This window comes from Diuraphis noxia, unplaced genomic scaffold (genome assembly GCF_037042655.1).
Source record: "Diuraphis noxia isolate RWA-SAM2 unplaced genomic scaffold, SU_Dnox_SAM2 contig0001, whole genome shotgun sequence".
NCBI lineage: Eukaryota > Metazoa > Arthropoda > Insecta > Hemiptera > Aphididae > Diuraphis > Diuraphis noxia.
Window position 1 is genome coordinate 67636042 of NW_028301711.1, and position 12323 is coordinate 67648364.

General features: G+C 28.0%; 1 long non-coding RNA gene across 1 annotated transcript; it reads left to right on the forward strand.

Moving 5' to 3' along the window:
• The first annotated feature begins 1066 nt into the window (after positions 1–1066).
• LOC149061423 (uncharacterized) lies at positions 1067–1885 on the forward strand. The gene is made up of 3 exons (XR_016189945.1): positions 1067–1485; positions 1568–1708; positions 1778–1885. It is a non-coding gene; the product is annotated as an uncharacterized LOC149061423 (long non-coding RNA).
• Positions 1886–12323: the final 10438 nt, after the last annotated feature.

Below are 12323 nucleotides of genomic sequence, written 5' to 3' on the forward strand. Positions count from 1 at the left end.
AATAACTTATATAGGTATTATTTTATTTTTTAAATTATAAGATTTTTTTTATTGATTATCAATTTTTTCAAATACAATACAGTAGGTACAACGCGTAGCGGCACGACAGCTGCACTATGTTGAGAATCATTGGCCGTAAGAGTGGGTAAAAACAACGGGTCGCGGTACCAACGCTCATTTTTCGTTGCCGCGACTTTAGTAGCATTGATTATAAATACTATAGATTGCTCACTGACAGGTTTTTCGGTGTCGCGATAATTGGCGGATACCACCAGGATGCGCAGCGTATCTATAGAGTTAGTTATGGCGGATTTCACCGGGATCGCTAGTGATTAATTTTATTACAATGGCGAGTACCGCTACGTAGCGCTCCGCGCGATATTTGTAGTTATGGCGATGGCGTGTACCGCAATATTCGTTAGTATATTTCGTAGGAGTAGGGATTAGTCTAAAGTTGTTGACAGTAGAAACGGACGTACGAGTGTACGACAATATACCTTACCTATTGACTGGCCTATCTTGGTTTCAATTCTCGGGGCGTCTATGAATACGTATACGCGTATTATACCACAGATACAATACTGTATGTCTGTATACCACGGACTAAGATATACAGGACTGGACACGAGATGAATATTGTGGTTGCGAAATGTATTACAACAGGCGGAGTTCGGGGGGATATTTTCCTTTTAGCATTACTAGCGCCGTCTTAGTGGATACTTATGGAACTAGATCACATTATTACAAATTTATTAATAACTAGATGTCTAGATCACATAACACATTATTACAAATTTATTAATAACTAGATGTCTAGATCACATAACACATTATTACAAATTTATTAATAACTAGATCAAATTATTATAAATTTATTGATAATTGTATAATATATTTTTATAGTACGATTATATATAGTATTTTGACTTCCCTTCTCTTATTAATTAATATTTATTTGCAAACGTAACAATTTCATTTTAATTTAGTGTTATTTGCTTTTACGAATTTCTTATTGCTCATTAAAATGGTTAATGTCTGTTGTATTGTTGATTGTGAAAATCACAAGTCAAGTAAAGACAAGAAATTTTCACTGTTTCAATTTCCAAAATGTAATAACCTCCGGAATGAATGGATACAAATAGTTTCAAAAATGAATGGTAAGATAACAAAACCGACACATATTTGTGAACAAAATTTTGATCCAATGTATATAAATCATTCATATTCATGGTGGAATGAGTTGAATGAGGATAAAGTATGTATCTAACTTGAGAAACTGTAATTAAATACTGACGATTAACTAATAATATCATATTATAATTCTATCATATTCAATGGTACTATATAAAGAATAATATGAATATACCACAGCGATTAAAACCAAAATTAAAAGAAAACGCAATTCCATCAATTTTTAGAAATGTAAACCTAAACAAAACTGGCGAAACCAGTCAAAATGAAATTGTTACTAAAACTTTCACAGGGGTATTATATTGAAATTAACATTATTTTACATACCTAATACTGCTAATACATAAATTATCTATTTAAAATTTTAAAATAATAGGATTTAAAAAGTGAACAGACGCTTGATGACCTGACGTTGAAAGGTCATTTTCAAAATACAAAAATTTAGTCACAGATAACCGTCGTTCATTAAAGCTTGACAACATTAAAAAATCGCTGATAGTACAATGTAATTTCTAAGGTAAATATAAATTTTGTAATTAAGTTATTAATGTTATTTCAGTATTAATGAATAAATTTGTTTTAAAAGTTTCAGATTTAAAATGAATAACTGACAAAGACGTACATTATACACAGTTCATGAAGCTCAGGAATAGTATTAAATAGTATTTAAAATCTATTTTTTTTTAATTGTAACATAAAAATAATAAAATATAGCTATAAAAAAATGATTGGAGAATTCATGTTATTTCAAAAATAAATAATTATTAAATATAAATAAAAAAATTTTTAGTAAGCATTTTTAAGTGCATAATTTGAGATATTTAGTGCATATAAATGCATATTTTTTGACTTTTTAAGGCATATTTCAAAGCATATTTTGCCAATTTTAAGTGCATAAATGCATACTTATTTAGGCATTTTTTAGGGCATGAACTTACGAGCCCTGGTAATAACGAATAACAGTATTGAGTTGTTGAGTATACTAGTACTGGTAATTAGTATACATCTTCCTCGTTACAATAGTTCTGATGACTTCCACAAGGTAGCGCCTGTTCCGCTTTCAATCGCGAATAGTAAAATAGTGTAAAAGTAAAAAAGCGCTGTAGTCGTGTGGTTAGTGTTGGCGGGTAGCGTTATAATCGCCAGTAGTCACGTCTTGGCAGTTGGCATGTCGTGGTCGGTTGTTGGCACAACGATTTCAGGAGAGGCACATCATTCCATTATTGACTATCCGTGTATACTTAATATTAATTTTACACCATCTCTATCACTATGGTAATTCAGTATAATATCCGTCCCGCAGAGCGTACATATATAATATTTTCTATGCGTACAATCCAAGATATGATGCATTTTCGGGAATTTACTGGATACAGTGATCCGGGATAATCAAAATCGATTGTACCCTGTGTATAATTTAACTTGATTAGGCAGTTTAATAGATGTTCATTTTGAACACTAACAAAAAACTAAAATATTCAAAGCTTATGTCTTAAACAATAAACAAATATAATTAATTAATTAGTGTAATGAATATTAATTATGACAATTAATAATCTAAATAAATAAAACAATTTAGTACTGCTAGGTTTAAAAAAAAAACATAAAACTCAACTTGAACAAATGGTTGATAGCATTTTATAAAATTATACAGTAAAATTATTAACATTAGTTACCTATATTTTGGAAAAATAGGTACCTACGTTAGTTTTTCAAGGTTCTGTATTTATAATCAATATGCTACTATTAAGTTTAAATATACAAAAGGTTATTACTTATGACTTTATGAGCAATGAGCTATGAGCATGTTATATTGTGCAAGGAATACAAATACGCGATATATCATATATCATATTATCATGTATTATTATATATTATATATATCATATATTATTTACAATATGATATGAATTATTATTAATTTTTTTACCAAACATTGTTTGTATATTTATTATATAAATTATAAATTAACCGTATTGTCATCATCACTCATCACATCAAAATATTAAATATTTTATTACTACAATATAAATAGGTAAAGACAAACTTTATATTATTAAACAATAAAAGGAATAATATGGGTATACCTCATTATTTTACTGCTAAATTGTGTGTATGGTTTCCTCATGCCCCTCTCGACCACCAAGACCATTCTCTTCATTTATTTTTGAACGAATTGGAATATTTTTTTACTATTTTTAAGTAATCAAAATACAAACTACCTACCTAGTGTTTGTTTTGGTACAAAATTAATGACAAACACATTACACAGTCAACACTCAACAACCATCGGCAATGGTAAAATGTGTGTCAACTTCAGTACTTCAATCGAATATTGTCTTGTGTTTTTTTTATTTTAGTGATTTAAAATAAATTGTTTTTGATTACTCGACATAACTCGATATATACTCGATTTAGTATCTTAAAAATTAATATGTCAGGAGATAAATGTCAATATTTTGACTGTAATTTGACTAGAAGGTCGAATTAGAATTAGACTAGAATTCGACATCTATAAAACCACGCCTAATTCAAAATGCAATACCTGAAAAATATTCAATTGGTAAATAGGTACTAAATACACGGTGTAAATAAATTTAAATAATAATGAATTCGGTAATTTATTGTGAACACATATTTTTATTCTACAGATGCGAATAGAAATGTTGATACTCTACTGAACACTACGCCAACCAAAAACAATAATAAATCAACGGCAATATTTTCAGGTAAAATAATAATAAGCATCTCTATGGCAATTTTTTAACAGTTTTAAACTTATTATTTATTTTGTAAAAACCAATGGCCATGACACTTTCACAAAAAGATTTTTTTTTGGGAATTGGGAGAATTTTATTATATAAAGATTTTATATGTATGGTACGCCGATTGCGTATAGTTCAATAATAATTATTGTATCCTGTAATCCTCAATCGGTTTTAGTTATTTTATTGTAATTCAAAAATTTAATTCACAAGAGCTTTAATAAATTTATAATAAAATCTATAATTAAAAATGTCATGGTTGTCTATTCGAGTTTTATGTTATTAATAAGTATATAGTCATACCTATAGATTGAAGTTTTAATTAATATTAATTTCATTGAGGAATCTATTATAGAGGGTAAACCTATTCGGTTAGGTAACAATATGTAAAAAGCCGTCTATTTCAAGCTTTTTACCAAACAAATAAAATTTATTTGATATTTATACAAAAAAAAAAGCGGGACAGTGAGTGGATATCGCTCTGCTGTTCGTCAGGGGTGGGGGGATCTCTAACTAGGGTAGGTTAAATTTGAATGCAATGATAGGTACACGAAAAACGATTCTGAGCGGAGATGATTTGCCAGTTTAGGATATATTATATTTAAATATTGTCATATATTCTATATTGAAACAAATATTTTATTTTTTAATTAGGACGCATTTTGCATAAGGCATGGTTAATCAATTTTTCCAAAAACATTGCATGTAGTTATCATAATTCATAATACCTTATATTATCATAGATATACGTCATATACCTGGTTTGAGGATAAATCGCTATCATTACGCGATTTCATAAAAATTTAAAACTCAAACGTTCAAAACATTTTTCCTATAATGACGCTTCAAATTTTCTCTATAGCTATTGGAAGCAAAACTTATTGAAAACTTAGTGTTGAATTTTATAATCTTAGATATAAATACAAACAATATTATGAATTTTGAACTACAAATAATTTGCAAATATTCATGGTTTTGACGAATTTTTGTCAATATTTAAAATTCAAATGCTTATAAAAAAAAATTGTTCCAATGTATTCTTATAATTTTTTAATCACTATAAGAATGACTTATGAGGAACTTTGTATTAAATTTTCAAGTATTTTGATTTGGCCAAAATAATTTTATCGACACTTCAAAAAATATTTTTCAGAAAAATTGAAAATTAAACGGTACTTATATAGATAACACTAACATAAACATTTGGTGAAAATTTCAAGTATTTACAGTGATTAGTTTTTGAATTACAACCATATAAAAAAATCGATTTGGTCGAGGTTCGAAAATGTTACTTTTGACCTGTATAATGCACCAAGGATATTCACTTTTACATCAGAAACGACAGAAACCACCCCCCAAAATTTGAAATTGAAGCATTATTTCGACTAGTTATGCTGCAAACAGATACACACACAAAAAAAAAACATCATTGTAATATCAATACTTATACATTGATCACACCGTTCAGAATCTAAAAAAAAACACACACATCATTGTAAAATCAATACATTCATCGCTCATCTAAAATGTTATGATTGTAAAAGATTAAAATAATTAGGATATTAATAATTGGATATTTCTCCAATAACTTTAACATTTTTTCGACTTTCCGGTAAGCGTATTTACGGATGCTACTCGAGGCTGGCCAATAGATCCCAAATTCAGTTAGGGTTCGTAAAACAAATTTATTTTACGGATACTACTCGAGTCTGGCCACTATGTAATACACCGCTATACACAAATAAAGACTCATAAAGTTCAATATAAAAGCTGTTATTTTAATGTGATTTACTGCTAGATTAAAAATATGTAAAAACATTATTATTAACAATGTATTTGCGACTGTATCTTATTCATAAAAAAAATTAACGTATAATCTAATATGAAGAATGTAGGTATGTGATATATTTTATAGTTACAGCTAGGAAAGTGTCAGACTATTCAAGCTTAATGTTATTTTTTGGACTTACAATAATTTTTGATAATATTCATATAGGTACTCGTATTATTTAAATGTCTGTATTTTTTGTCTACGATATCTACATCCTTTCCTAAGCAATCAGCCTTTAAACTAGAAAGCAAGAATATTAAATATTAGATACCTAATCAAATAAATAAACACTATTATAATATTCTTAATTAAAATCCTTAAATCCTTAATCCTAAAATTCAATTCATTTTACATTTTACCTATCTACAATTTTTTAGTAAGAAGTTCGAAATGTTTTTATGTTTATAATATATCCACGTATAATTTAATATTTAAACATTAATTACTATATATAAAAGAGTATCTAAAGGATAACATTTTGATGTCAGATTAAAAATTAAATATAAACCTCAATATTTTGTTATGTAAAACCAAGTGTCGTGTCGAATGAAAAGTAAATGAAACAAACGCAATTTAAATCGACAAAATTCGGAATTGAACACGACACCTAATGAGCGTTTAATGTAGTATTTAACGCTTTCAGACAACAAAACATCCTGACAAAGGTTCAAATAAAAAAAAAATAAAGGAAAAAAATAAAAACATGGTAAAGATTTATTTTATTATTTTATAACAATATAATATAATATTCTTAATTGGAAATTAGTAACCATTTAAAAATATTATTAATAAGATTTCGCATGTGGCAAATTTTTTAGTAAATTTTTACCTAAACTTCGAACCTTCTGTTTTTTTCTTTGCTTGAAGTTTTGTTCTTTAGAAGACGGTCGTCCTGCTTGGATGCGTTTAGCACCAGAAGTTATTAGTCGTTTGCGCCTGGATCTGGAAGTTGGCTGTGTTCCGATAAGATTTGCACGACGAAGTTTATTGAAATTAAAATCAACCAAATCAGATAATGATGTTATTTTTTCCAATTGTTTGTTAAACTGTTTTATATTTTTGAGCATCAAACTGTTATGGTTATTTTGAGCAATGTTTTTTATTCGGTCGATGTTATTTTGTAATACATTGATTTCTAAATTTAAATGTTGTTCATAGTCATTATTTTCCATATTTTGCGTTTCATGTTCAGTTATACTTTCATCAGTAGGTAACGTAGAATTGAAAAAAGTTGACATGTTTTCTTCAGAAGTTTTTTTCTCCTTGGAATTATTAGTAGAAACGATATCATTTGCGAGGTCCATTAGTTCCATAAATGTATGATCGAAATCTTTACCAATAGCAAGGTTACCTAATTGAATTCTATGTTTCGTTGATAAATTTACAACATTTTCGATGTTAAATCCATTTAACTGTATGGCACAAATATGTTTACAAAATTTATCTCCTTGACCAAACGCACATTCACAGTGTTCAAATCCATCATAAACTTTAACTGTATAATATATATCATAATTAGAATGGGATGACACTTTATAAGATGTGTTATCGTCTTATCGATCTGAATAACTTTTAAATCATTTGCTTTGTTACCAGTGCTCGAAATGGACCGGAACGCACCGGAACGGCGTTCCGGTTCGTAAAATAAACTTTGCGTCCGTTCCCGTTGGTTAAAATTAAAATTTAAGAGTTCCGTTTCGTAATAATTCACAGTATCACAATTTCGAGGATTAAAATTATAAAATTTCCTTTCGACAAAATATAAAATTAATATAGGTAATATACTTAATAATTAATATAGAGAGAAGTTTAATTTGTAACTCCATGAGGCTTCACCTGACATCACGCGTGTATAATCGTTTTATCGTATTATCGCAATTATTCGAAATAAAAACGTAAACGATTTAATGACCGAAAAGTTCCCACAGGCTACGCTATACAATTAAAGTCGTGATCGCAATAAAAGGCAATAAAACGTAAAAATACCCAATTTACTATCGATAACGTATTCTGTCACAAATTGTAACAAACTCTATCTACCGACTATCTGTAATCGTTATACATGTGTACATTGTGTATACCTACCTAATTATATTTTGATTGTAGTTTGATAATACTTGACAAGTGACAATGTCACAATATATTTAGTCGGTGTTTTGCTTCGAGTGCGGTCAGTTACTGCATCAGTATATGTGTGAGGTGTGAGGTAACGGTTCCGACTGTGATGTACATATCCCAACTTGCTGGAATTATAACACCTCTCAGATCTTCATTAAATATTAGTACAGTATCTGCACTTTTATTTATTAATTGTGTTGGCCCTCCACTCACTGAATTTCGTCCTGAAAAATATGTACGGTCATGGTTAACCAAAGGTGGACATGCTGCTGATGACAATGCAAGTCGCAAACGTGACAAAAAAATTGACGACAAATATTCAGCATTATGGAAATTATTATAAACTATGTATTCAATTTGAATTGTAAATTTTTTAAGCTTAAAATTACTTAAAATAATTAAAATTAAAAATTAATATTATAATACTCATATTAATTTTTTAAACGTTCCGGTTCGTAAAATTTTTCATTTCGAGCACTGTTTGTTACAAAATGAATTATATTGAATTTCTGGCTTTGTAATAAATAAATAAATAAAAAATAAATCCTATATGACGCAAATTTAATTAGACGTCTTTTATGATAATTTTCTAATACCTTAAATATAAAATCTACCAGTGCTGCCGCATTAAATACCTTACAACGTTCCAGTACCACATCCTTAAAAATTCTTATATATGATTCGATTATATTATTTGTGTTGTGACCGTAAGTTGAATATGTTTGTCGATACCAAATTGCCCATTCGTTCATTCTGATTCTCAATGACTTCATATGTTTGGAAAATTGTTCATGATCATCATTACATAATTCATCCATTCCTCTTTTAGCTTCTACTTCATCATGAGAAAAAAGGACTGTTCTAAATTTAAGCATTTTAGCCTGCCTTTCAGATTTTTCTATTTGATGTTTACTCTCCCACAACCATCTCCACAAAGCCTGACAAACGTTAAATGCGCACTGTAGTAAAGTTGATGCTGGAAAAGCAGCTTTTAAAGCTTGCCGTTCTGCAGAACTATCGTCAGTCATAAACAATGATGGTTGTAATTGTCCATAAAATGCAATTTTACCTAGACATTTTTTTAATAAACTGAATGCTCGTAATTAATCTTCTTTTGTTTGCTGCTTATGTAAAACTACCCCTAAAGGGATGCCACCTACTTTTGACGCACCAATAAAAAATGTTATGGTAGAGTTACCTTGATCACAACTGCTGTTAGAATCAACGAATACTATATCTTTCGAAAATGAATAACTAAGAGCCCTTTTCATGATGGGAGTTACTATTGCAATTGTAAGTGGATTTTCTTCAATTTCAATAAATCCTCCACTTTCTTCAAACATCGACTTTTTTTCTAAAAGGACTTTATATACTCCTGTATCACTTCTATCCCCAAAATGAGTTGACCTACATTAGAAGAAATATGTACAGTAATTATAATGTTGATAATTATAACCTAATATAAATCAATAAAATATTTAGCATATATCCTATATGATCCATAGACAATATTATATAATAGATGTAGCATAGCCGTCCTAAATAAGGGAGGTGGGAGCAAATGGAGCAAGTGCCCTAGTGCGTACAAAGCATTACGAATTTAAAATTTTAAAATACTATAAAACAAAAATGTTGTGTTTTATTTCAGAGTATATGATGTTAGTATTAAGTACACAAATGAACAATTTGATCTGAGGTAGGTTTATTGATTATTTAGGTCCAGTTATGTATAACTCGTTGCCTTTAAATATTGGAAAAAATATTTTTGATCATTTCACTTTAAAATCTAATAATATTAAGTACATTAAAAGAATGGTTAAAAATTGGTTATTAAGCAAATTTGTGTAAATATTTACTTTATTCTGTAACTTTAATAGATGGTTATCTGTAAAATTTAGTTTTAGTGATATATGTTTTAGTCAACATGTAAAATTATACAGTAGAACCTCGATTATCCGAACTGATTGGGACCGCACCTAGTTCGGATACGCAAAAGTTCGGATATTGGAAATTTAAAAAAAAAATTTAGAAAATTGCATAATATGTATTAATTATTTATTTTTTTTATAATTAAATATTTATTATTTGTTATTAATATTTTATTAGAATTACATACACACATTTTTATATAATAATCAATTTTAATTTGACGATGAGCTGCAACGTGGTTTACTGCAGCCAAGTCTCGCAAACGTTTAAGGAAATGTAATTGTGTTGCCGTGTTGGACAACATTCGGCCTGTTTTTCAAACTACTCAAGACCAGTTTCAAATGCAGCAAATGCTTCAGGAGATGTTGGTCCTTTTGGCGTACTCTTACTTTTCATGTTCGGATATCAGAACGTTCGGATACGCTAATTATAGTTCGGATAATAGAGGGTTCGTATAATCGAGGTTCTACTGAATTTTATTCTCTTAATACTGGTCAATGTATCGTAAATCATTTAGCCCACCACAAGCTTTGCTTTCTGGGTTAAATTAATCAAGCTGGTAAATTATAATAATCTACCTATGTGATAATATGTGATGTATAATGTTGGTCTAATAAAAAAAAAAGAAAAAGATAGGAAATAATTTTTTTTATACTGAAAAAATGCACTTATTTAAATTTGTGAATTACACGGAAATGTGTATGAAATTTTGCAAATTCTTTTGTAAATAAAAATTAATAAAAATTTAGTATTATTAAACCTAAGACTTGAAAATTTACATAAATTAATAATTTTCAAAAACGTCGAGAAAAACAAAAAAGTAAAATAAATATCAAATAAATTGGTCCTACACATTTGTAAGATAAAAAAATAATGCACCTCACTCGTAGTAATTAATAGACGCAACAATAAGACCAACTATTAATTTGAAATCCACACTTATAAAAAAATACTTAAACTAAAAAAGCGGGTAAGTGGATGTCGCTCAGCTGGGTTACTGTAATGGATGGTATTAAACTTTCTTTCAATTATATAACATTATCATTGTATACGAAAAACGATTCTGAGTGGAGATGGTTTGCCAGTCTAGGATATTTTATAAGTACTATATTAATTATATTGTTATTATTAGAAAAAAAAAAGTAGATACCTATGGAATTAATTCCAAATTAATCAAATCAGATTCATAATTGATTTATTATATACCCAAATAACCCAACTCACTCAGTCATTCATAGCAGGTATATACATTATACAATTTATTTAAAGTACCCTCGACTAATATTTTTTTATTACCTACAGCAATTTAGCTAAAATTGTTATTTTTGGTTATTTGATTGGTAATTTCATCCGAATTTGAACTTAAAATAACTACAAAAAAAACTGTGTTTGAATCGTTTTTAGATTTTTTGCAGCAGAATTAATTATTTACATGGAACCTAAAACCTTGTGTTAAATTTTAAATTCATAGCTATAAAATTTAAACGTTTTATAAATTTTTATGAACTGAAGAATTTGTAATCTTTCAATTAAATAAATTTTGTCAAAATTTGAACTTTAAATGGTTATAAAAAACGTGCCTATGTATTTTTAATATTTGCTTCATGTCTAATCAAACTGTTATTATATAAACTTATGGATAAATTTGTATTAAATTTACAAGTTTTTTAACCAACTGATAAAATTTTATTGACATTTATAAAAGAAAAAACTTAAAAAAATTGGAAATTTCAAATGTTTATAATTAGCTTAAAAAGATTTAAAATATTTTGAAAATTTTATCATTAGTATTTTTAGACAAAAAGAGGGGTATAATAAAAATCAAACATCTCGTACTATAAGAACTTCTTTTAGAAGTAGTTGTATTTTGTATATTTTCCTTATGTGCACCAAAAGGGACTAATTGTGAAGAAACGCAAGAAACGGAAGACTTTAATGTAATAATCGGCCCAGTAATTAATGTACCTATATCATCTTTAGGTAATGAAATACATGTTACGGATTTGATTTCATCTAATTCATCAACGTTGCCTTTTGATCAACACCAAATTACAAAAGTCACCTTGGAGGACTGTTCAGTAACGTATTTTACCGGATACCTTGCCTATAAATGCATAAAAAAATTACTGTTACTTTTGCCAAAATAATTTTTTAACTAGTAAAGATTTAATGAAAAAATCAAATTCTTTTAATAAATAAAAACTATAGTTCTTTCGAAAATGTTAATACCGGACTTAAGGCACCATCTATTTATTTTAATAAAATAATTAACCATAGTTTGGATATTTTTGAAAAATATTTTGAAAATTATTCCTATAAAAAAAAACTTCGTTTTAAATTAATGCAAAAAATAAAAGTGGATGCTTTAATAAACCAGTGGTTAAATGATGGTAACGATTGTAATTGTAAAGAACATAAGTTATTCATTATTGATCACTTATTAATATGTAAAATATTTAAAAAAAACTCAAACAATTTCTACTACATCA